General features: G+C 37.3%; 1 protein-coding gene and 1 non-coding gene across 16 annotated transcripts in view; one reads left to right on the plus strand and one right to left on the minus strand.

Moving 5' to 3' along the window:
* Window positions 1-25748, plus strand: part of Huwe1 (HECT, UBA and WWE domain containing E3 ubiquitin protein ligase 1) — a 152458-nt gene that overhangs the window by 10471 nt on the left and 116239 nt on the right. Inside the window, exon 4 of one of the 15 annotated variants that reach the window (XM_046452543.2) lies at window positions 568-646. The exons of the other annotated variants lie outside the window; for them this stretch is intronic. The gene's annotated coding sequence lies outside the window, so the exon portion shown is untranslated. The remainder of the gene's footprint in view (window positions 1-567; window positions 647-25748) is intronic. 15 annotated transcript variants of the gene reach the window in all.
* Window positions 7551-7654, minus strand: LOC124098068 (U6 spliceosomal RNA). Its single transcript, XR_006853462.1, has one exon. It is a non-coding gene; the product is annotated as a U6 spliceosomal RNA (small nuclear RNA).

Consider the following 25748-nt stretch of genomic DNA (forward strand, 5'->3'; position numbering starts at 1 on the left):
TTGGGAGTCCCATTTATACTCTCTGAAGTGTCTTACCCAGTTCTGTGGGTTGCCTTGATCTCTTTCCATCTATACAGCCCCTACTGTTCAAGGTTCTTATGTTCAAGATTCTGCTGTAACCTTAGAAACTCATAATGAGTCTTCCCAATAGTCATCAGGTCACCACTATTAACATACTTGAGTAGCACCACATATAGCAGGTTAGAAAAGAGGTAAATATTATCCCTTTTAACATTTTACATAGTATCTAAAGTACTGTGTGAGGCATATAGCAAGTGCTCAATAAATGAAAACCATGGTTACTTTAAAATTTATATCTATCTTTTCCCTTCTCACATCTTACCTCTCTTCATTAAGTTGAATAAGCATTTATTGAGTGTCTATAAGTACAAGGACTTGGGGATATTAAATGAATGAAGCTTGATATTGGCCCTTGAGAAACTCATAGTCCAGTCAAGGACTGTAAGTAAGATCATGTTTAAAGTTTCTTAACCTTTCTCTTTGTGTCATTATTTCTTTCACTGCACTGTCCATGCATTGATATAGCCTATCTATTATTTCTCACAGCTCTTAATTCTATGTGCCTCCCCAGCCTTTGAGACTGTTGATATGTGAGAAAGCCTGCAGTTGTCTTCTATGAATACAGGTAATATTGAGAAAAACCTCTGGGCCAAGGTTAGATTTCAAAGTGGCATGTGCAGTCGATACTACAAGAGCTGTTTATGGTCTTTAGATGAATATACCTACACCTGGTCCTCAACTCTGTTGTTTTAACTGCTGCTGTTCTTCCTCTCTTCCCTCTTTATCTCCTCTCCCCTAAAAATGTTTTCTGCCTATAGAGGCTCCTATACCCAGTTAGTGATCAACCAAGCCTATGAAGAGACAGCTGTACTTCATATTATAAATTAGGATTTGAGTGGGCTTAGAATGTATTGCAAAATTTCCATTCTTAACTACAAAATTATATTCAAAAACCCTAATATATAGGATATTGTGAACATTTAAGTACAATGATGTATTTTAAAATGTTGAAATGATACAGTACAAAGATAAGCTTATTATAATTTATGTGAAAAAAATACATAATAGCTATGTTACTTGGGGCAGATTACTTCATCACTGAGCCAGTTTCCTCATTCTTTAAATGAGGGTGATGATAGTCATTCAACAAATATTTATTGAGGACATACTCGTTGCTGCCATATACCTGGAACACAGAGATAAGCAACTACGCAGTGGACAAATAGGGTGGTCTTTTAGGGGAGACTTGTAAATCACACTCAAAAAGATCAGTATAATAATATGAGGAATGAATAGAATGTGCTATAGCAGGATTGTGCTATAGCAGAATGTGCTATTACAGGATTGTATCAGAGAATGTAATATAGGATTTTGTTACTATTAAATAAGATATATGAAAAATATGTCATGGGCAAAATGCTATGTACATGAAATTAAGTAAGTATATTCCAAATGAATCAATAGCATAAACGATTATTTTGTCACAAGATATATACTTTAAATGCATTTTTATCTTTGAGCTGGATTTATCATTAAGGATGTTAATGTAGTCCTGATATAAAGTACTCTGAAAGTAATGTTCTTGTTTAAAAGGACATTTTCCATTCCTTTTGTTATCATTTTCTAATGTATCACTAAATCAATTTTAGAAGATGTATACATATTTTGGTATGTCCTCCTCTTAATGATCAGGGTAACATTTAAAGATAAGAAGAGATAGTCCAGTAGAAAATTAGGGACAGACTTTTTTCACAATAGGAAACTAAAGATGTTCAATAACAAGAAAAGATACTCAAACCAAGCATCAGAAATGCAAAGTAAAATTGGGTTTAAAAAATCATTGTATTGGCAAAATAATTTGATAGTATCGAGTCATGGCAAAGAATATAGGGAAGAGTTTGGTTTTATAGTGCTGCCCATGACTACTACAGTAGTGAGTACAGGTAATTTCAAGGTAGTTTAAGTAAGTTGCAAGATAGTACATAATCAAAAACAAAAAAACAAAAAAAAAAGAGAGAGAGAAGGGGGTTGGGGATTGTGGCTCAGTGGTTGAGTGCTTGCTTAGTATGCAGGAAGCCCTGGGTTTAATCCCCAGCACCCGTGGCTGGGGTAACTAGAGCAAACTGACACTTTTTTGAAGGGGAGGAGTCAAGGAGGACTGTGCTTTTTTTGTAATGTTTGCATTTTGTTTCTGAGAACTTTAAAATATACTGAAAAGTACAAAGGGGAATATAAGAAAAACTCCTATTCATACCTCTTCCAGAAGATTTTTTTGTCCTGGTACTGGGGATTGAACCCAGGAGTGATCCGCCACTTGAGTTACATCCCTAGCCCTTTTTATTTTTTTTATTTCAGGACAACATCCAAGCCTGGCTCAATTGTGATCTCCTGCTTTAGTCCACCTAGTAGCTGGGTTTAGAGGTATATACCAACAAGCCCAGACAGAATTGGTCATTATTAACATTTATTTTTGCCTCAAAGTCTTTTTGAGGAGGTAACATAGGTACTAAGGGAGAATACTATTTAATATCTAGTATTTCCTCTACCCCCTGCATTCTACCATCAGTTGACACAAGTTTTATACTGTGTGAGAAGGGTATAAATTATTCATATAAGTAAAAATTTAAAAACTAGTATCCTCAAAAATCTATTATTACTTAAATAACATTACATTTTTATAGTACTTAGAGTTTGTGAAATCATTTAGTAAGAAGGCTTTGGGAATGGGACTTTTTGTATATTCATTTTATAGTAACTTATTTGAAAAGACTTCTGACTTTTTCATTTTTCATGATCATAGAAGTAAACATAATATTGATGAGAAAATACTGATAAATATATAATAAATTTCCTGAAATTAGTATCTGCATATTACCAGTTAGTTTTAGAAACTGTTAAGAATTTGCTGTATTAGGTTTTTATGTACAGTTGCCCCTTTGTATGGGGGGGCGGGTGGTGGTTCCAGTACACACCCTCCTGGAATTCCAAAATTCACAGATGCCTAAGTTCCTTGTATGAAATGGTGTGACATTTGTATGTCAACTATACATATCCTCACATCTCTAAATTACTTAGAATATCTGATAATATGTAAATAGTTATACCATATTTACAAGAAAAATAATTGCACATGTTCCGTGGAGATATTTTTCTTCAAATATTTTCTGTGGTTGCTGAACCCAAGTATAAAGAGCACCAATTGTACATAGGTTTTAATTTTTCTGAATCATATGAAGTAAGGATGACATTTCATCCTTTAATTCTTTCACATATAAACATTTATAAAACCATAATATAATATTATTATTACCTAGAGAACTTATTTTTCTTAATATTATATCATGTCCAGTCCACATTCAAATTTTCTTGGTAGTCCCCAAAATGTCTTTTTAGTATTTTCCTCCAGACCACTGTAGAAATGGTATTTTTATTTATTTTCATTTTTTGAATTTGCTTATTTTGTGGTATTGGAGATATGGAACTCCGGGGACACGGCATGCTGGTCATGTGCTCTACAACTGAGCTATAGCCTCACCCCCAAAATACATTTTAAAATTTGTTGTTTCCAGTTGAGATAATGATCTGTTCCTTATCAATGCCACTATGTATACTTCTATAGCATTTTAGTGGTTGCATTATATTCTGAATTATGAATGATTCTTAATTTATTTAACTAGCTCCCTATGATCAAATCTTTAGGTTCTAATTTTTCATCTTAAACAGTACTTACCCATACATAGTGGGTAATTAATAAGTCTTGAATCAATAAGCAAAGCTTAGCAATATCTAATATATGGGGTTCATGTTTATTTCCTTAAGAAAATTTCCAGAACTGGAATATAAAACTTAAGGCTTTTAACACTTATTGCCACATTGCCTTTTAGAAAGGCTGTTCTACATTTTTCACTGTGTTCAGTATATAATGCTTTACAGTATAATAGTACCTCAAGAAAAACCTTGGTAAATTAGTATTGTGGAAGAACATAAACCTGGGTATATCCAGTGTTATTGCTATATAGATGCCTCTCTGTACACCTATATCTGATTCCATATTTTGCAGGTGCTAGCTTGACTCCTCCAGATCGGAATGTCTTGTAGTGTTTTCACATAATCTGGAGTCTAGGTCCCTACTTGTCAGATTTCCTTATATATCTCGATGAGATTATTCTCATCAAGATACAGTCAGACCGTAAGCAGTGTCGCACGCCTGTAGTCCCAGTGGCTTGGGAGACTGAGGAAAGAGGATCACAATTTCAAGGCCTGCCTCAGCAACCTGCAAGGCCTTAAGCAACTTGGTGAGACCCAGTCTCAAAATAAAAAGGGGTGAGGGCTGGAGTTTTGGCTCAGTGGTATGATACTTGCCTCACGTGTGGAAGGCGCTAGGTTCGATCCTCAGCATCACATAAAAATAAAATGGGGGTATTGTGTCTATCGACAACTAAAAAGGTATTAAAAAAATAAAAAGGGATGAGGATGTGGTTCAATGGTAAAGCACCCTTGGGTTAAATTCCCAGTACCCCCCCCCCCCAAAAAAAAAAAGAGCACGCTGAGTGGTAGAGTGAGCATGGGAGAGGACCCAGGTTCAAACCCATCACCATGGGGGGAAAAAAACAGTCTGGAGAATGAAGACATTATTTGAAAACAATTTTTTACATCAACAACTTTTTTTTCTTTTTTCCATTTTGTTTGTGTTTTTGCTTTTAAAAAGTAAAAGACTGCCTTCATGGATGAATTCAGATCTCTACATACTGAATAGCAATGTTTCAGTCAATGATAGTGGTACCATAAGAGCATATTGCCTTCTGACATTGCAACCATCGTAGTAAATACACTATTGCACATCAATGAAATCCCCCTGATGGCATATTTCTCATACCATAGCCCCAGTGTTAAGTGACACATGAATGTACAGAACTTGTGTCTATTTCTAAATGTGACACCAGGTGTTATCCATAAAAGTACAGAATAAGTGGTCTCTTTCTGTAAGAAAATTTAATTAAATACAGGGAAAGTTTAATTAAAAAACAAAGTTGCCTGAGAAAGGCAAAAGTGCAAAGAATGATCAGTTTTTTTTTTTTTCCTTTTTGACTGTGGTTTTTAGCTTTCTAACATGAGGTCAATTGGGAACTCTATCTTGGGACAATTTGATTTGTTTCTGTGTTTTCATGCATAAATTTGGATGCCATAAACCAGTAGATGGGATTGAATTTCTTGCTTGTAAAACTTTGAAATTTAAGTGATGTTTTCTGGGTTGGGAATATAGCTCAGTGGTAGAGGGTTTGCCTAGCATGCACCCTGGGTTCAATTCCTCAGTACGACAAAAAAAAAAAAAAAAAAAAACAAGCAGAAAAAAAAGAACTTTTCTAAGCTCATCTTTTTCTCTTTCCTTTTCAGCTGTTTGTAAATATGACGATTTTTAAAAGTCAAACAATAAATAGTTCACTTAACAATTAGTCCTCCCTCCAAATGGCAGTCCACTTTTATTTATATCAAGCTTCAGAAGTGTCTGTTAACAATTTGTATATATGATTTTATATCTGCTAGCATTTATATACCTTGCATATCCATGTATGAACTATATGCATTTTTATATGCTAGAACACATGGCTTGACTCCTCCTTTAATGGATGCATTGCACTCCAAAGTATGAATCCCTGTAATTTAATCATTCCCTTTTGTTGAGTCATACAATAATAGAGTTGTTCATAGATCAGAGTGTGACATCAATTTAAATTTTTACAGGTACTTGAAAAATGACCCTTAAAAAGGATTGTATTGAATTGACATTCCCACTGACAATGTCTCTGAGTGCCCTATTCTCCACCTTTACCTGCCAAAGCAGGATATTTTTTTATCTTTTTAATTTTATCCAGTCTGGTAAATGGGAAATAGCACCTCCTTGCCTTGCTTTCATTAGCATATTTTTTTAACTTCTAGTGAGGGTGAGCAAATGTTTATACCTGCAGTTTGCAAATTCATGCCCCTTCACTTGGTTTTCAGTTGGATTATTTGTCTGGGTTTGGGGAATCATTTACATTAGAAACAACCTTTCTTTATCCTTTTGCAAAATTTTTTTTGTGTTTATGATTTGAAATTTTTGTGTAGTCAGATCTTATTTTTTAATGATTTCTCTATTGCATGGCTTTTCTTGGAAGGTTCTTTCCCTGCCAAGATTATAAGAATATTTTCCTGTATTGTCTTCTAATACTTTTCAGATTTGACTTTCTCTGTTTAAGTACTGTTGAAAACTAGTTATGTACTGTTATTTTGGTCCAAATGGTCACCTATTGACTCCTATTTTTTTTTTTTTGAGAGAGAGAGACAGAGAATTTTTAATATTTATTTCTTTTTTTAGTTTTCGGCGGACACAACATCTTTGTCTGTATATGGTGCTGAGGATCGAACCCGGGCCACACGCATGCCAGGCGAGCGTGATGCCGCTTGAGCCACATCCCCAGCCCCAAACTCCTATTTTTTATTCTGGGAAGGACTGGTCAAATATACTACACTTAAAAATGAATTATGGAAAAGTGTAATTTTTTTAAGGTTTGGAATTTGTGCTAGGTAGAAAACTTGCTTATTTTTTAGCTTCTTCGTTTTTGAGAATAAGTCAGATTGTTTATGTTTAATACTCAACATTTGTTTGGATTGAAAGCTAAGATTATATAGATACCATTTTAAGGGATCTTAATTATTGTTTCTACTTGATTATTGCTGAGAATTATAGTATCTTTGCATACTGCAAGCTCCTTTTATGTAATATAAATATTTTAAAGTGACAGATTGGTCACATTGCATAGTTTATTTAAAAGATATGAAACATGGGCTGGGGTTGTGGCTCAGTGGTACAGTGCTCACCTAGCATGTGTAAGGCCCTGGGTTTGATCCTCAGCAACACATAAAGATAATAAATAAAGGTATTGTTTACACCTACAACTAAAAAAAGAATATTTTAAAAAATGTGAAATACCTAGGTGCTAGGCTATGCATGGTGCTCTTCAATTAGTAACACAAAACCATTTTGTCTATACTGTATATTGGGGTGTATACTTATTTATTTATTTTTGGTACTGGGAATTGAACTCATAGACACTTCACCCCTGAGCTATATCCCCAGTCCTTTATTGTTTTTTTTTGTTTGTTTGTTTGTTTGTTTTTTATAATTTTGAGACAGGGTCTTGCTAAGTTGCTGAGGCTGGCCTTAATGATTGTCCCATCTCAGCCACCCTTGTTACTGGGATGAATAGGCATATGCCACAATGCCTGGCAGTGTGTTTAATTTTAAAGTCTTTGTTCTTCAAATTTCTCATCAATGAACTAATTTGATCCTCATAACAATCCTGTGAAGTTGGAATTATTTTGATAAAAATGAAGAGTTTGCTGCCTCATTAATAATTACTAAAACTAATTTGCTCTTTTAAACAATGCAAAAGAATTTTTTCCTTCCACATTCATTTGTACCAGCCCAAAATAGTTGATCTGGTTCATATTTTTTATTGTCACATGGCCTACACATTATTTTTTTATTTAAAAATATGGAACACTTCACGAATTTGTATGTCATCCTTGCTCAGGGTCCACGCTAATCTCTGTGTTGTTCGAAGTTTAGTATACGTGCTACTGATGGGAGCACAAAGCCTACACATTATTTAGTAGGCAATATTTACCTTTGCAGAAATGTAATTTGAAGATGAGACTGCAGCCACCCAATCTCATTGTTTTCAGTTGAACTTTTTAGTTAATGTCAGTGCTTAACAGTCTGGAGATTCACATATGCCATGTCTTTATATGTGGTAAATTTGTAGAAAGGTTGAAAAAAAAAGTTATTTTTTTGCTTTTGATTAGATCTGTATGTATTTATATCTAGAATATCTGGCAAAGAGGGCTGGGGTTGTGGCTCAGTGGTGGAGCGCTTGCTTCGCATGTGTGACGCCCTGGGTTCGATCCTCAGCACCACATAAAAATAAATAAATAAAATAAAGGTATTGTGTCCAACTACAACTAAAAAATAATAAAGAATATCTAGCAAAGTTGCTACCTTTAGATTAATGTGGAGCTGAATGGAACAGAACAAGGAACAATATGGCTTATTCTTTGCCAGGCACAATCCTATGACATAAACTGTGTTATTTTACAGAAGTGACTGAGTTAGGAACAGTAATTTGTCTGAGAATATACAGCTAGAACATGGAATTTAAGCCCAGGTCTGTTTGCTTCCCAGGCATTTCCATCATGCTGTTGTCCTCTGCTTCACTTTTTTTCTAGTAGTGTTCCTCACTTTCTGCCTTTAATTTATTTAAAAAAAAATCCATGTGGATGGAAGCAAATCACTGAAATTACAGAGAAAAAAAATCACTGAAAGTTCTCCTTCCATATATCCATATAGATAAAACTTTTGTTAGAATCCATTAAGGCATGCAAAGTCTAGATTTAGAAATCTAATTTCGTCCAGCTGTTGTTTGGTGTTATATAAGAGCTGTGCTTCTTATCCACCTTTTTTCAATACAGGACTAGAGGACTTAATCTAGGCATACAGATTCTCCCATTATATATAGGACGCTTGATCTTTAGAGATGCTACTTGTTTCTCTGTAAACTTAAGAACATAAGAGAATTGGAGCTAAATATTGCAAAAGGTTTAGAATTCTGTTTCTTTGGTACCCGGTATTTTCTTTATTGTATTTAATAGTAGCTTATCGTGTAGCTTTTGGGAACATACCTTATACCTGTTCTTCACAAATCAAAGGGATATAACAAGTGAAAACATTGTAATGGCTAAGAATACATACAGTGTCTTAGCTGTTTTTCAGGTGTTTCAAGTCATGGATCCTTAGTCAATGAAACTATTGACCATCTTCACGGAAAAATATGCATGCAAAATTATCCATATAATTTCAGGGTTTTGGTAGCAGTCCTACAATAAAAGATGATGAATTCTAAAGATTTCCCTACACTTATTTTTTTTCTGTGTCATTAAGAGTATGTCCAGATTGATTTGTTGTGTGTTCTTATATTTCCTAGTAGATATTTTTCTATACTTCGGCCCAAGGTGAAAGCTGGGCTTATTGTTTTGCTAAAGGTATGCTCTGCTTTATGCAAATATCATCTATAAAAATTCAGTCTTTGGTGCCTGAGTTGGAATCATGGGTCTCATGCATGCTAGGCAAGTGCTCTCCCACTGAGCTACACTCCCAACACCCCAAACATTTCCCCAGCTTTTTAATTGGTGGATTGGAGTTGTACATAATGATGGGATTTGTTGTTACATATTAGTACATGCACACAATAGGCAATATAATTTGGCCATTATTACTCCCCAGCACTTCCCCTTTCTTCCCACCTCCTAGCCCTTTTTCTACTGATTTCCCTGAGATCTATACCCACCTTTATTTTCCTCTATAGTTTCTGCATATGCACAAAAACATCCTTCCATTGACCTTCTGAGTTTGACTTATTTTGCCTAACATAATGGTCTTTATTTCCATCAATTTTCCTGCAAATGCCATAATTTCATTTTCCTTTGTGGCTGAAAAATATTCATTGTGTATATATACCACATTTTATTTTTAAATTTTAGTTATAGGTGGACACAATATCTTTATTTTTATGCAGTGCTGAGGATCAAACCCAGAGCCTTATGCGTGCTAGGTGAGCCCTCTACCTCTTAGCCACAACCCTAGCCCCAGTACCTTAATTTTATTTACTTTATATACCACGTTTTTAAAATCCATTTATGGACATCTAGGTTGGTTCCATAGTTTGGCTATTGTAAATTGCAGCACCCCAAAATATTAAAAGGCAAGAGAATCATGGTTTGTGTTGGGATAGGGTTTATCTTATTACTGTATCAGTCTTATGATTTGTGTTTTCAGTTTTGGCCACTAGAAGAAAGATGCAATTTCTTCATGTTTTGTATACTAATTTTGTTCCTTTGTAGTACTGTTGTCTTTAGTCAACCATTTCCCCTTATTTTCTACATTTCTATATACCTGGTTATCTCATAGTACCTATCAATGTCCTGCATATAATATTTTCATAACTATTGTGGAAAAATGAGGATTAAATAAATATTGTAAGTTGATTTCTTCAGTTGAAAATTTCACCAAGAGAGTTTAATGTGACTAGGATTTTTTTTAGCTTTGTTTTACATTTACTAGCTATTCATTTTTTTTTAATTGACAGTACCTCTGCTGGTGACAGGAAATATAAAGGCAGATATGACATGAGTTCCCCTTGAGTAAAATTCAGACTAGTAGGGAGACTGTCAGGTAAAAAGTTGTGTTGATTGAGGTTGTATTTGCAGGATACCATGGATGCACTATCGAGGGGGTCAGTTATACTCTGGGGGAGAGAAAAATCTCAAAAGGCCCCAGAGAAGAGAGGTGTCTTAAGTTAAACTTAAGGGATATCCAGGGTGCAGCCATTTTAGCAGAGAGCAGTGAGTCAAGGTATCAACTCTTGAGTGTTTGGAAAACTAAAAGGCTTGACATGGCTAAAGCATGCAGGGAGTCCTACTGGAATATAATGTAATATGTTGCTGATAGAAAATAGGCAGGGAACTAAGTCCCATAACTCTCAAATGCTGGTCTAGGTAAAGCGTTTGTATTTGGTTTAGGTAAATTTTGAGTTTTAGAAGGATTGCTCTAGCAGCAGTGTGGAGGATGGGAATGGAAAGATCTGACAGGATAAAGTTAATTTAAAATTTCTTTCATATGCAAGATTGCCCAACATATCCCAGAATAGAAAACAGTATAATGAATGCCCATGTAGCTGTCACCTGAGTTCAACAGTCATTTGGAAACAATTATTTTGAAACAAATTCCTAATGCATTCACTCTCAAGGCTGGCCTGTGTAGACAAATAAACTGTACAGCTTGGAAAAAAAAATCCCTACCTCAGAACTGAGTTAGATATTTGTTTTACCAGGCATTTTTATTTTTCAAAATAAGTTTCAGGTGAAGTGATCTTTTTTAAGTAACTTGAATGCTGACAGATGAAGATGTTTTCCTGAAGTCACTGAATGCTGACTATGGCCTTTTGGGTCCAATTTACCTGTTAGAATGGAGCTAGCTTTTCTGTGGGATTTTGACATTTGAGTAGAGTATTGGTTTAAAGCTGATTTCTTAATTTTCTGTTAGAAATGGGGAAGGCGGAGAAAGCATTTGTATCTTTGAAACAGATGTGATAAGATAAAAAATACCAGTCAATGTTATAATTGCTCTTTTACACCAAGTCTGGCCATAAATAACGAAGAGTATTGGAAACAGATTCTTAAAGGGACTGTTTTGGAACATCAATTTAAAGTTTTGTAAACAGGAATTTTTCCTTTCCTCCATCATACACATAATTTAAAACTTGGGCATTGCTGTTTTTATTTTTTGTTGAGAATGCTAAGAAGGACTTCTTAGCATTAGGATAGGGAGACTGGTGTCTATAGGAGAGGGGGGTGTAGGGTTGGCTGTGTAAATAGATATTATGTGCACTGTAGAGTTGTGAGACAAATTCTCTCTCCTGACAAACTGATAATCTACAACGTTGGTGAGCCCTATTCTGTTGCCTAGTTGTTTTGATACCAGTTTCTTTAAAGTAATTGGGAGTAAATGGCCAGAAGGATAATTCCCGCATTTGTAGCAGTTTTCCAGGACTATAGAGTAGAGGATATGGCTGGGATATGTTCTCAGTTAACATTCTCACCTCCAAAGTCAATGTTGAAAATTTCTGATTCTACTTTGTCGGTTTCCCTTCCCATATTTTCTTTGCATGATAATACTGCAGTGCAAAGAACCCTGAGCAAGCATGCACACTTAATCTGAGGTGTTCAGATTCTAAATGAGAGACTGTCATAGTATTTCTGCAGATAATTTCCAGATTTGTCTTGGGTGAGTCAAGGTTATTCTAATGTTGCTTTTTTTTTTTTTTTTTTTTTTTTGAGAGAGAGAATTTTTAAATTTTTTTTCTTTTAGTTCTCGGCGGACACAACATCTTTTTTTTTTTTTTTTGTATGTGGTGCTGAGGATTGAACCCAGGCTGCACGCATGCCAGGCGAGCGTGTTACCGCTTGAGCCACATCCCCAGCCCCTCTAATGTTGCTTTATCATTACATCTTGCTGTCAGTTCCCAATAAAAACTAGGTCAGCAATCCTCAGGGCACCAATGAGAGTCATGTTTTATGTATCTGAGGATAGGGAGACTGGTGTCTATAGGAGAAGGGGGTGTAGGGTTGGCTGTGTAAATAGATATTATGTGCACTGTAGAGCTGTGGGACAAATTTGTGTTTTTTACACACAGTTCTTCCATTTAACTAGCTGTGTGGCCACTTTTGGCCTCAGTGAAGTAGGTACAGTCTTCATTTCCATGTTAAAATGATTAGAGACAATGCATGGTAGGTATAGAATAAAGTTACCTGTTGCTATGATCATAAATGGTTCTCAAAATATTTGCTGACTGGATATTAATGTAGGTGATTATAATGTCTTTGTCTCTTTCTGATATAATGGATGGTCGGGACAGCTCCCACCTGAGTTTACGTTTGGAGACTGCAAGAGGCAAAGGGAATCATTGCAAGACCCCCCCCAAAAAAAAAAAAATCAAGTATTTTGCTATGTGGGACATTGGAGTTTAATGTCCTCTAAGTGTTTTTTTTTTTTTTTTTTTGAAAAGTCTCCTAATGCTTTTCCACAATATCAGTGCTAGTTTGAGGCTGATTTTAATTTATCCTCACTCCCATGCATCTGTGTGATACCAATAATTTATCACATCTTCAAAAATCGATTGCTTCTTGTGTACCAAGCTCTGATGGCAGCTAATCCAAGCCTTTGTTTAGATGATACTGTTTTCAGTTTGGTGTATGTCCTTAGGCTGAGGGGCCACTGTCCTCTTCCTTAAGAAAATTTTTACAAAAGAAAGAATTCTGATTATAAGTGACTTAGAGAAAATTTGGAAGGATCTGGAAAGCATGAAGTGTAAATAAAAACTGTTTTGTTCTGCCATCTAGAGGCAGCTACTGATAATGTATATTTCTGCCCTTAGGTTTTTTCACCTTCTATATCCTTTGGCAGACATTTTCTCATTAATAATCTGGAAACTGATGCGTACAGAGTGCTGTGTAAACGCATACAAAGTGTTACCCAGTCAAGATTTAAGAGATTAGGGAGAGATTGTGCTAATTCTGGATGGTGTTTGGGTTATTCAAAACCCGTTTTAAGGAGAAATAATGAAAGGCTAAGTGCTTCTCTTTCTATATGTTTCTTAGGGATTCTTTTCAATTACCTCCCCTACAATATATTTTAGGTCTATTTAAAAAGATGTACTAGTGTGTCCCCCCCCAATTCCTTTCTTTCAATGAGTTCATAGTATTCTGCTTCTATTTATAGCCATCCTTTTCAAAAAAAACTTTTCTACACATGCTATCTATACTTCTTCACCTGACTCCAGTCCAGCTTCTCTTTCTACCATATCCCTCTATCACTTTTCAGGTTATGTCCAATTCAAGTGCACATTTCTCTGCGAATTTATCTCATTTTGACATTTAATGCAGTTAATCACTCTTACCATCTATTGTCTTTCAGGATACCATGATTAACTAGTCTTGCTCTTTGCCAGCTTCTCTATTGCTGATTCTCCTTCCTTTGCCTTGCCCATTAAGTGTTAAAACAAATAATTCACTTGTGGGCTTTCTACCTTTCTTCTCTGTGAGCAGTCATTTCTACACCCATGGCTTCAAGTACTGTCCTGTATGCTGAGAGTCACAGGCTTAATTTTCAGTGCATACTTTTTTCCTGAACTCCATTCTGCAAACATTTGCATACCTATCATGTGGAAAATAAGGTGTTAAGTGCTGAGAAGTTAACATTGTAAGAAATCAAACCAGTAATCACAGTTGATACATATTATGAAAGAGATGGCGGGGTGTTGTAAAAGAAAAAATAACAATGGGACTAGCATTAGGTGGATTGCCTTGAGAAGCCTGAGTGTTAGTTTTAATGTAAGCTCCTTAAATCGAACTAGTTGAGAGGGAGGAAAAAATATTCCAATGGAAACAGTACTTGTAGTGGAGCATAGGCCAGAAAGGACTTAGAACATTCTGCAAATTAAATAGACTAATGTGGTTGTACAGAGAGAAGGGATTGGAGAGAGTTCCAGGAGCCAAATCATACTCAGACCCCCATGGGTCATGGTTAGAATTTGTATAGAATTGGGGAAACCATTGAAAGGTTTTAATCATGGAAGTAACATGATCTGATCTATGTTTTAAATAGATTACTTTTGCTGCTGTCTGGAGAATGGATTGAGAATGGAATTGGTGAGATTAGTTATTCCTGTTTCAGTTGAGAAAATAAGCACACAGGTGAATTTGACCATGGTCATGTAGTGAGTAAGTGATATGGCAGGGATTCTTACCCAGGTGTACTGATTCTGAGCCTGGATCCTGATCTGAGGCTTTTCAGACTTTAATATGTGAATCATCTAAGGATTTGTTAAAGTGCAGATTCTGAATCCTCAGGTGTGAGTGGGTCTTGATAATAAATAGGGCTACCGACTTTGGGCCACACTTTGAGGAGTAAAGCTAGTCTTCCATTATACTCATGTGCTACTGACTCAGATTTTGGAACTATGGGTATCCTCCGCCCTTAAGCTGGTTCAGTACTAGATTTTATCAGTTAGAGGTGATAACTACAGAATAAGGTCACCCTTTAAAAGAGTGACTTCCCTTGGTATATTTTAGTTGTACACATTTGTTCCTGATGTAAATGGCAAAATAAAATTCAGACCTTAAAGGTAAGGGAAAGTTGAGGAATGAGGAATTTAAAAAATAAATGCTCAATTAAATAGAAGTATTCAAGTAATGGTAATAGTTATGGATGGTTGAGTCATAGTTCATTTTCTTAAAGCTGGTTAATTTTCTTTTTTAAATATTTTTTTTTTAGTTGTAGATGGACCTTTTTATTTTTATGTGGTGCTGAGGATCAAACCCAGTGTCTCACAGGTGTGAGGCAAGGGCTCTATCTACTACTGAGCTACAGCACCAGCCCCATTAAGTTTCTTTCTAACCTAAATTTAGGAAGAAATATTTATTACCCATACAGATTGCTAAGTGCTTAGAGTTCTGATTCTGACCCCCCAAAAGGCAGCAGTCCATTCTTGGGGATTTGTTTCAAACTACTTTTTGAGGATTTTTATGTAATGGAGTTTTCACCTGTTTAACTTCCAGAAGGTAGAACCCATTCTCCTATTAGTCCCCTTCCTCATTGAGATTGATAACTTAGCTTTTCACTTTGTACCCCAGTCTCTTCCCTCTTGAAATAATTTTTTGCACAATAGGATCTAACAGTGTATAAGGATCTGTCACAGATTTATATTTTCATCTGAAAATATTTACTTTGTGCCAGCATTTATTAACCAGGCAAGGTACTTTTCTCTTAGCCTCAATTTGCTCTCTGTAAATTGGGACAAAACTTGGCTTGAGGGTTGAGGACTGCATGATAGAATATCATATGCACCTGCTGGGCAACAAGTCAGTGTATTCTTTGGAAACTTGAATTGGTAGACTTGAAAGTATGTTCTATCTTCTAATAAGCTTTCTTTACGTAAGATTTCTTGGAACTATTAATAATGTCAGTCAGCCATGTGACTGTCCTACAGGCAAGGAAATTCTGTTCATAACATTTCCCAAATTATAGAGCAAGATGCTCTAACACACTTTAAAAAAAACTAGCTCAGTATTGTCTGGATTATAGGGGCATTCAAAAATATTCTCCTCTCCCACTGTGAAACCAGCATAGAAATTTAAACTAAGTATTTCTTATAATAGAATTATAGAAACCAGTTTAGCTTTGTACTTGTTAGGGAGACATTTGTGTTTGCTCATTCATTTGTTTTGGCTTGATTTTTTTTTTAATTGGGTGTATCAGATGCTCACACTTGGTGCTTAGAGTATAGAGCCACTGTTGTAGATAACCTGAGACAATTTATAAATCTTATGCAACCAGCAGCAGTTTGTAGGCATCCATAGTCTGGTGTTGGCAGCAGAAACACTAACTAAGCTGCTTTGTGAGAAGTGCTTGGCTGTAGTTCCTGACTGCCTAACTTCCTTGGTTCCACCCCATATTCTTTTTTTTTTATTATTATTAGTTGTTCAAAACATTACATAGCTCTTGACATATCATATTTCATACATTTGATTCAAGTGGGTTACAAACTCCCATTTTTTTCCCCGTATACAGATTGCAGAATCACATCGGTTACACATCCACGTTTTTACATACTGCCATACTAATGTCTGTTGTATTCTTCTGCCTTTCCTATCCTCTACTATCCCCGCTCCCCTCCCCTCCCCTCCTATCTTCTCTCTCTACCCCATCTACTGTAATTCATTTCTCTCCCTTGTTTTTTTTTTCCCTTTCCCCTCACATCCTCTTATAAGTAATTTTGTATAACGATGAGGGTCTCCTTCCATTTCCATGCAATTTCCCTTCTCTCTCCCTTTCCCTCCCACCTCTCGTCCCTGTTTAATGTTAATCTTCTTCTCATTATCTTCCTCCCTGCTCTCTTCTTAGTTGCTCTCCTTATATCAAAGAAGACATTTGGCATTTGTTTTTTAGGGATTGGCTAGCTTCACTTAGCATAATCTGCTCTAGTGCCATCCACTTCCCTGCAAATGCCATGATTTTGTCATTTGTTAGTGCTGAGTAATACTCCATTGTGTATAAATGCCACATTTTTTTATCCATTCATCTATTGAAGGGCATCTAGGTTGGTTCCAAGACTAGCTATTGTGAATTGTGCTGCTATGAACATCGATGTAGCAGTGTCCCTGTAGCATGCTCTTTTAAGGTCTTTAGGGAATAGTCCAAGAAGGGGAATAGCTGGGTCAAGTGGTGGTTCCATTCCCAGCTTTCCGAGGAATCTCCATACTGCTTTCCAAATTGGCCACACCAATTTGCAGCCCCACCAGCAATGTACAAGTGTACCCTTTTCCCCACATCCTCGCCAGCACTTGTTGTTGTTTGACTTCCTAATGGCTGCCAATCTTACTGGAGTGAGATGGTATCTTAGGGTGGTTTTGATTTGCATTTCTCTGACTGCTAGAGATGGTGAGCATTTTTCATGTACTTGTTGATTGTTTGTATGTCCTCCTCTGAGAAGTGTCTGTTCAGGAGCAAGAGTAACAAAAACAGCATGGTACTGGTACCAAAACAGGCGGGTGGACCAGTGGTACAGAATAGAGGACACAGAGACCAATCCACAAAATTACAACTATCTTATTTTTGACAAAGGGGCTAAAAGCATGCAATGGAGGAAAGATAGCATCTTCAACAAATGGTGCTGGGAAAACTGGAAATCCATATGCAACAAAATGAATCAATCCCTTTCTCTCGCGATGCACAAAAGTTAACTCAAAATGGATCAAGGAGCTTGATATCAAAACAGAGACTCTGCGTCTGATAGAAGAAAAAGTTGGCTCTGATCTACATACTGTGGGGTCGGGCTCCAAATTCCTTAATAGGACACCCATAGTGCCGCAGTCTGGCTGGGCACAATCAGGAGCCACTTGTCAAAAGAAACTAACTTTATTTTTAGAACCACACGCCAAACAAAACAGCCTCTCAGGAAAAACCCTCAGAGCCTCAACTGCCACCACCGGCTTTCCACAAGCCTCTCTCTCCCACACAAGCTTCTCTCCACCTCCCCCAATCCTCCTGCTCTTGAGGCCGATTGGCTGGGTCACGTGGGCGGAGCCAAAAAAGTCCCCCAATGAGCAGCTCCGCGGTCTGAAAGGGCAGGGAAACAGCCCAATGAGCATCACCGCAGAGGAGCCAATCAGCTAGATGTTGCTTGGGCCGAGGAGCCAATCAGCTAGATGTTGCTGGGGCCGCTGTGAGCCAATCATCAGCCAGCAGCTGGAAGTTTGCTGGCAGCTGGAAGTTTGCTGGGGCCCCTTTGGCTGTGGCTCTCAACATCTCCCCCTCTCTGTTTAAACAACAAGCATGTGGCTTAGGGACCCTGCCTGTTAGGCAGTCCAATTCAACATATGGTCTTTACCCATCATCTGATGAACTGACCTCTAGGCGTCAGCCTCCTGTCTTAGGTTGGTACCACTGCAATTGGATCATACCCGTCACTGACTACCGGTCCAACATACAGCCATACTTGTGGATAGGCCTTTGCACCTGTGGGGGGGTGAGGTTCTTTGCCTCACCTCTGTTGGCCCCCAAATTTTAGACCATCACTAGTAGAGGAGGATGCAAAATGCCATGACATTAAGCCAATTGAGGGCTCCTTTGAAAAATTGTACCACCGGTGACACCATCAGCAAAAATACTCTAGCACTACCACAATTCGCTGTACCAACAGATAGTTCACAATGCATACAGGTGAGCTCACAATGTGTCCAGGCAAGTTCTGCAAGCAGTTCAGTGATGGCTATTGTAGAAGCTGTAGATTGGTTTTATCTTTGACTTCACCAGCACTGGGATGAAGATAGGAATTCTGGCAATAATGGCTAAAGAAAAAATTATGTAACATTACAGAAGGCACTAAAAGAAAACAATTTTCTTAACAATTTACATTGTCTTCACCAGCACTGGGATGAAGATAGGAATTCTGGCAATAATGGCTAAAGAAAAAATTATGTAACATTACAGAAGGCACTAAAAGAAAACAATTTTCTTAACAATTTACATTATCTTTAAGAGAATTATTAAATATAATGAAAAGGAAAGGTGAAAGTAAACAAACAGATCTGTTAACCTTCTTTTTTGTTTACATATTAAAACAATCCTCAACAGTTGTTTACCCAATTTAAATTAAACCATATAAATCAAGTGAAAAAAAAATATTTGGATCCATTTTATCATGAGCGCTCATCATATATGATATATGGACATACGTACATTCAAACATATAACACAAAACACAAGTGTGCACACATAATATAATACATACAACACATAACATTATAGTAAAGGCCTTATAACTTTTTACAGGTGAAATCTCCATTGCAATGTTTAAAAACTCTATAGTCAAAAAATAGAACTGATCAGCAAAACATTAACCTAGGTCTGTATGAGCTCAAAAAACAAAATAGAACTTCATGATATGGCAAAGGGCAATAATAAAATAGATATTGAAAAAAGCATCCTGGTTCTGTTGCAGATGTAAGAATAGCCAAACTGGAGTTTTGGATATCAGTTGTTATGGATTTGAGCCAAATCATCTTCTTTTTGGTCTGTAGAAATCGCTTTAGTTAATCTTTCTGGAATCCAAATCGGCTGCTGTTCTCCCTGTGGAAACACATAAACAGACCCCCGACTCCAGACAATCACTGGGTCAGGACCTTGGTTAATCTCTCTGGAATCCAAATCGGCTGCTGTTCTCCCTGTGGAAACACACAAACAGACCCCCGACTCCAGACAATTACTGGGTCAGGACCTTTCCATTGTCCTGTTAGAATATCCTTCCAAAGTACCTTGGGCTTATGTACATTTTTTGGACACATATGCCTTTCCGCAGCACTAAGTCCTGATGAATCCAAATTTAAAAAGTTTAGAGTAAAAAGGGTTATTTTAAGTTTATCTTTGGGGAATATATACCCCTTCCCAATTCCTTCTTTTTGCTTTAATAAGTACATTTTAATAGTTTGATGAGCTCTTTCAACTATGCCTTGTCCCTGTGGATTGAATGGGATTCCTGTTATGTGAGTAATGCCAAATGATGAGCAAAATTGTTTAAAAGAGGTAGAAGTATAACCAGGGGCATTATCTGTTTTTAACTGTTTTGGAATGCCCAGAGTGGCAAAATTTTGTAAGCAATGAGCTATAACATCTTTAGTTTTTTCTCCGGCATGAAGGGAGCCCATCAAAAATCCAGAAGAAGTATCAACTGTAACATGCAAATATTTTAATTTTCCAAATTCTGGCAAGTGTGTGATGTCCATCTGCCAAATATGGTTAGGTATCAATCCTCTAGGATTGACTCCAAGATTAACTTGTGGTAAAAAGGTCACACAATTTTGACATTGTTTTATTATTTGTCTAGCTTGTTCTTTAGTTATTTTAAAGTGCTTTTGTAAAGTATTAGCATTGACATGGAACTTTTTATGAAAATTTATAGCTTCTTCTAGTGTAGAGAAAATATGTATGTCATGTGTAGTTTTATCTGCTAAATCATTGCCCAAACTAAGGGCTCCAGGCAATCCTGTATGTGCCCTGATATGTCCTATAAAGAATGGATCTTTTCTGTCCCAGATTAGACTTTGTATAGTGGAAAGCAAAGAGAAAACAGTAGAAGAAGGGGAAATCCTACCAGCATCTTCAAGAGATACTATAGCATTAACTACATACTGACTATCAGAAAATAAATTAAATACAGAATCTTTAAACATCACAAAAGCTAGTAAAACTGCATTAAGCTCTACCTTTTGAGCTGATTGTTTGGGTACTAAAAATGTAAAAGTTTGATCAGGGGTAACTACTGCTGCTGTACCATTATTTGACCCACCAGTGAATATATTTGGAGCATTCATGATAGGTGTTTTTCTTGTCATTTTTGGAAAAATTACAGGATGCAATGACCAAAAAGACAATAAAGGATTAGATGGTAAGTGGTTATCAAATGAAACATTTGATTTGCACATGATTATTGCCCAAGTATTTAACTCATTAGCTAACTCATCAATTTGATTCATAGTATATGGAGTAATAATTTTATTGGGAGAAATTCCAAACACTCCCTTTGCTGCTTTTATTCCTTTGAGTATTAACTGTCCTACAGCCTCAGGATACCTAGTAAGAATAGTGTTAGGAGAATAAGATAAATGTATCCATAATAATGGACCTTCTTGCCAAAATACTCCTGTAGGAATATTTTTTGTTGGTAGTACAATAAATAATAAAGGCAAACTTATATCAATTCTATCCAAATGCATATTTTCCATATATGTTTCAATGATTTTTAATGCCTTTCTTGCTTCAGGCGTTAACATTCGGGGTGAATTTGGATCTGATGGACCTTTTAGGATATCAAATAAAGGTCCCAACTCTCCTGTTGGTATACCTAAATAAGGCCTTATCCAATTTATGTCTCCTAATAACTTTTGAAAGTCATTAAGTGATTTGAGTTGATCTACTCGTATTTGAATTTTTGGTGGACGGACCATGGTTGAGGATAATAGAACTCCTAAATAATTAATTGGAAAATTTACTTGTACTTTATCTATTGCTATCTCTAGATTATAATTTTTTAATAAGTTTGTAAGTGTGGCATAACATTCTAGCAATGTGTTTTTATCTTTGTGTGCTAATAATACATCATCCATATAGTGAAATATTTGTAGTTCAGGATTTTGATTTCTAAGTGGCTGGATTACTTTGTTAACATAAATTTGACACATAGTTGGGCTGTTAGCCATCCCTTGAGGGAGTACTTTCCATTCATATCTCTGATCAGGACCTTCATGATTCAGTGCAGGGATAGTAAATGCAAAACGTGGACTATCCTCAGGATGAATTGGAATCAAAAAAAACAATCTTTAATATCTATAACTAAAACATACCAGGTTTTTGGCAAAGCAGACAACTGAGGAATCCCTGATTGAGCAGGTCCCATAATAACCATCTCATTATTAATGGCTCTTAAATCTTGCAATAATCTCCATTTACCAGATTTCTTTTTGATGACAAAAATGGGAGTATTATGGGGAGATACAGAAGGTTGTATATGTCCTTCCGCTAATTGTTGTTTGACCAGGTCATGGGCTGCTTGTATCTTTTCTTTAGTCAGGGGCCACTGAGGAACCCATACTGGTCTTTCTGATTTCCAAGTAATTTTTATTGTCTCAGTGGCCCTTTCTGAAAATCCAACCCATGTCTTTCTGTTCCTTGATCTATTTGTATTGGTGCTGCTATACCTTGTTCTTGTTTTTCTAATCTTTTTCCTTTCCTAAAACCTTGTCTAGTCATAATAGTGGGTGCATTTTGGTTGATGTTATTTGTTAATGTCAAACCTAATTGATCTAGGACATCTCGTCCCCATAAATTTACGGGAAGATGATCCAATACATATGGCTGTATAGTTCCTTCACATCCTTCAGGATCCTTCCAATCTAATACCATTGCACTTCTATGGGGATTAGTCGCCACTTCTAGGCCTCGAAGCGTTTGAGTGGCTTGTTGTAATGGCCAATGTTTTGGCTATTCTTGACGAGAGATGATGCTAAGGTCTGCACCTGTATCCAGTAGCTCATTAAATTCATGTCCTTGAATATTTAGTTTTAGCATGGGGCGAGAATCTAAATTTAAAGGAAGCATAGCCCAATCTACACCTGTGGAGCCTAATCCCTTGGAACCTCTTTCTACAGTATGACTGGAAAATTTATCATGTAGGCTGGGTATTATTAGTAACTGTGCTATTCTATCTCCTGGTGAAATTACTGATATACCCTTTGGAGAACTGGCTATAATTTTTATTTCACCTTCATAATCGGGATCAATTACCCCAGGACTTATCATAAGTCCTTTTAGAGTAGAAGAGCTGCGTCCCAATAATAAGCCTACTGTTCCTTTGGGAAGAGGTCCTTTCACCCCTGTGGGAATGATTTGAACTCCCATCTCTGGAGTTAGTACTGCTCTGGCGGAGGCGCAGATGTCCAACCCTGCGCTCCCTCTGGTTTGTCTGATGAGGGATCTGATGGACAATGTGTCCTAGGCACTACCCTGATGGGGTTGCTGGGTTCCTCCAGTGCTCCGTATATTTGTGGTTTTGGGCCCCGGAGCATTGGGCCCCCCTGTCCATTTTTTGGCAATGGAGCCCGATGCCTTTCTCCACGATATCGTGGATAAACACCTGGTCCTTGTTCGTTTTTTGATAATGGAGTACCCTCTATGGTGGTTTGAGAACGGCATTCATTAGCCCAATGTCTCCCTCTACGGCATCGTGGGCAAATACCTGGTATTCTACTCCTTTGATACCTAGTTTTGTTAAACCCTCCTCCAATGGGGCAATTCCTTTTAAAATGTCCTGTTTGTTCACAATTGTAGCATGTTCTTGGCCTGGCATCTAAAGCCTGTTTTACTGCAGCTGCCACAATTTGCCCTTGTTCATTAATGTCTCTGGCATCTAAAGCCTGTTTTCCTGCAGCTGCCACGACTTGCTCTTGTTCATTAATGTCTCTACATAATTTAATATATGTGTTTAAATCTTCATGTTTCCATGGTCTAATGATATCTCTGCACCAACGATTCGCTTGCTCATAAGCCAGGTGTTTTAGTAATGGCATTGCTTGTTCTGTATTCCCAAAAACTCTGGTAGCTGTTTGAATAAGCCTATCTACAAATTCAGCATAAGGTTCATTAGCTCCTTGTATTACCTTAGATAATTGACCTTGTAAACCTCCATGTCCTTGTAAAGTCTTCCATGCCTTAATTGCATCTGCAGCAATTTGTGCGTATACGCCAGGATCATATGCAATTTGTTGCTGCTGATCCTCATAAGGTCCCTTTCCTAACAACATATCTAGATTTCTCTGAGGATAACCAGCTGCTGCATTTCGCCTAGCCGTCTCCTTGCAAAATTCCTCATTGGCAACCTTCCATAACAGGTATTGTCCTCCATTTAGCACAGCTTTACACATATTAGCCCAATCTGCTGGCGTCATGTTCAAGTTGTTAATGGATTCGACCATGCTTACAGTGAAGGGTGCTTGAGGACCATAGGTTGTTACAGCCTCTTTTAGCTGCTTCACTGTTTTGAAATTTAAAACTTGGTAAAATCGCTGCCCTCCTGCCTCAAATACAGGGCATGTTAATATTTGAGATCTTGTCTCAGGATCCCAACTATCAACTGCAGGGGTTGGGGGCCTCCCAGCATATGGAGGTGGCGCTGTTGGTTGGACACTTACGCCCTCTGGTGATAGAAAGGTGTTAGTAGCAGTCTCCTGTAGAGGTGGTGCTGTTGGTTGGACACTTACACCCTCTGGTGATAGAAAGGTGTTAGTAGCAGTCTCCTGTTGTAACTTTCCCCCTGATGGCTTTTTCTGTTTTACACTTTCTTTCTCTGTCTGACCAGCTTGAGAGGCCTTCTCTTTTACTTGAATCTTTTCCTCTGTCTGACTAACTTGAGAGACCTTCTCTTTTACTTGAATCAATATGTCTTCTCCTTCCTCTACCATTGTCTGAACTGAAGGCTTTGGACTAAGCAAACAAGATATGAACGTCCACTATGGCAATGTGCCATCTGGCAGAGTCCCTGGGCTTTTCTTTTCTATTCTTTTTAAATCTTCACCATGATGGTTCCATTGTGATATATTTAACAACTCCTCCTTAAAAAGCCATGGGCTACATTTTTGTATTGTATCAACGTATGCCCTGATTGTTCTTGATTTTACTGAGATGCCTCCTTCCTCTAACAATTTACTTAACACTTTTTCGTTTTGTTTTTTACTAATTTCTGATCCCGTATTTCTACTATAATACAACCCAACAAGATGACGCCAAACAAAACCGAGACAGAATGAAATAAAAAGGGAAGAACAAAAAGTCATTATAGCCTTTCTATCCTCCTGACATGTGCATCCGTCCTTTCTCCCTATCTGTTCCTCAGACGTAAATAGTTTTTCCTCAGATGTGAGCGGTTTTTCTTCCGTCTCACTCATCTCCAGGGACAGGCAACTTAAAACAAAAGTGAAGCAAAATAAAAGAGGAATCTTAAAATGGCTACCCATCCTCTCGCCCTGCCCTCAGGGGCGAGCAGTTCACTTACCCTCAGTCGCTCCCCGTGCGAGCCACCAAATGCCGCAGTCTGGCTGGGCACAATCAGGAGCCACTTGTCAAAAGAAACTAACTTTATTTTTAGAACCACACACGCCAAACAAAACAGCCTCTCAGGAAAAACCCTCAGAGCCTCAACTGCCACCACCGGCTTTCCACAAGCCTCTCTCTCCCACACAAGCTTCTCTCCACCTCCCCCAATCCTCCTGCTTTTGAGGCCGATTGGCTGGGTCACGTGGGCGGAGCCAAAAAAGTCCCCCAATGAGCAGCTCCGTGGTCTGAAAGGGCAGGGAAACAGCCCAATGAGCATCACCGCAGAGGAGCCAATCAGCTAGATGTTGCTGGGGCCGAGGAGCCAATCAGCTAGATGTTGCTGGGGCCGCTGTGAGCCAATCATCAGCCAGCAGCTGGAAGTTTGCTGGCAGCTGGAAGTTTGCTGGGGCCCCTTTGGCTGTGGCTCTCAACACATAGCACAAGAGTTAAAAACAAGAATCAACAAATGGGACTCATTCAAACTAAAAAGTTTTTTCTCAGCAAGAGAAACAATAAGAGAGGTAAATAGGTGGAGCCTACATCCTGGGAACAAATTTTTACTCCTCACACTTCAGATAGACCCTTAATATCCAGAGTATACAAAGAACTCAAAAAATTAAACAACAAGAAAACAAATAATCCACCCCATATTCTAATGTGGATCTCTAGCCTCCCCTCAATTCTGTGAGCTATCAGATATCCTAGTAAATTACTTTTCTGCCTTAGTTAGCCAGTCTTGCTGTTTGTACATTATTCTTAGTCAAAACAACTCTACCTAGAGCAAGAAGTTTATTTGTGTGAAGATTTACCATTAACCTTATCTGTGTTTTGTAAGCCATTAAAATGGTTGTGATTTTCTTAACTCAGTGCATATATTATTTAGTGCTTTTGTTTAATTGAATTGAGAATTGAATCTTTTAATAGATTTTAC

The sequence above is a fragment of the Marmota monax genome, unplaced genomic scaffold, assembly GCF_021218885.2.
Source record: "Marmota monax isolate L192 unplaced genomic scaffold, Marmota_monax_Labrador192_F-V1.1 WCK01_AAM20220418_F8-fsc00223, whole genome shotgun sequence".
Classification (NCBI taxonomy): Eukaryota; Metazoa; Chordata; class Mammalia; order Rodentia; family Sciuridae; genus Marmota; species Marmota monax.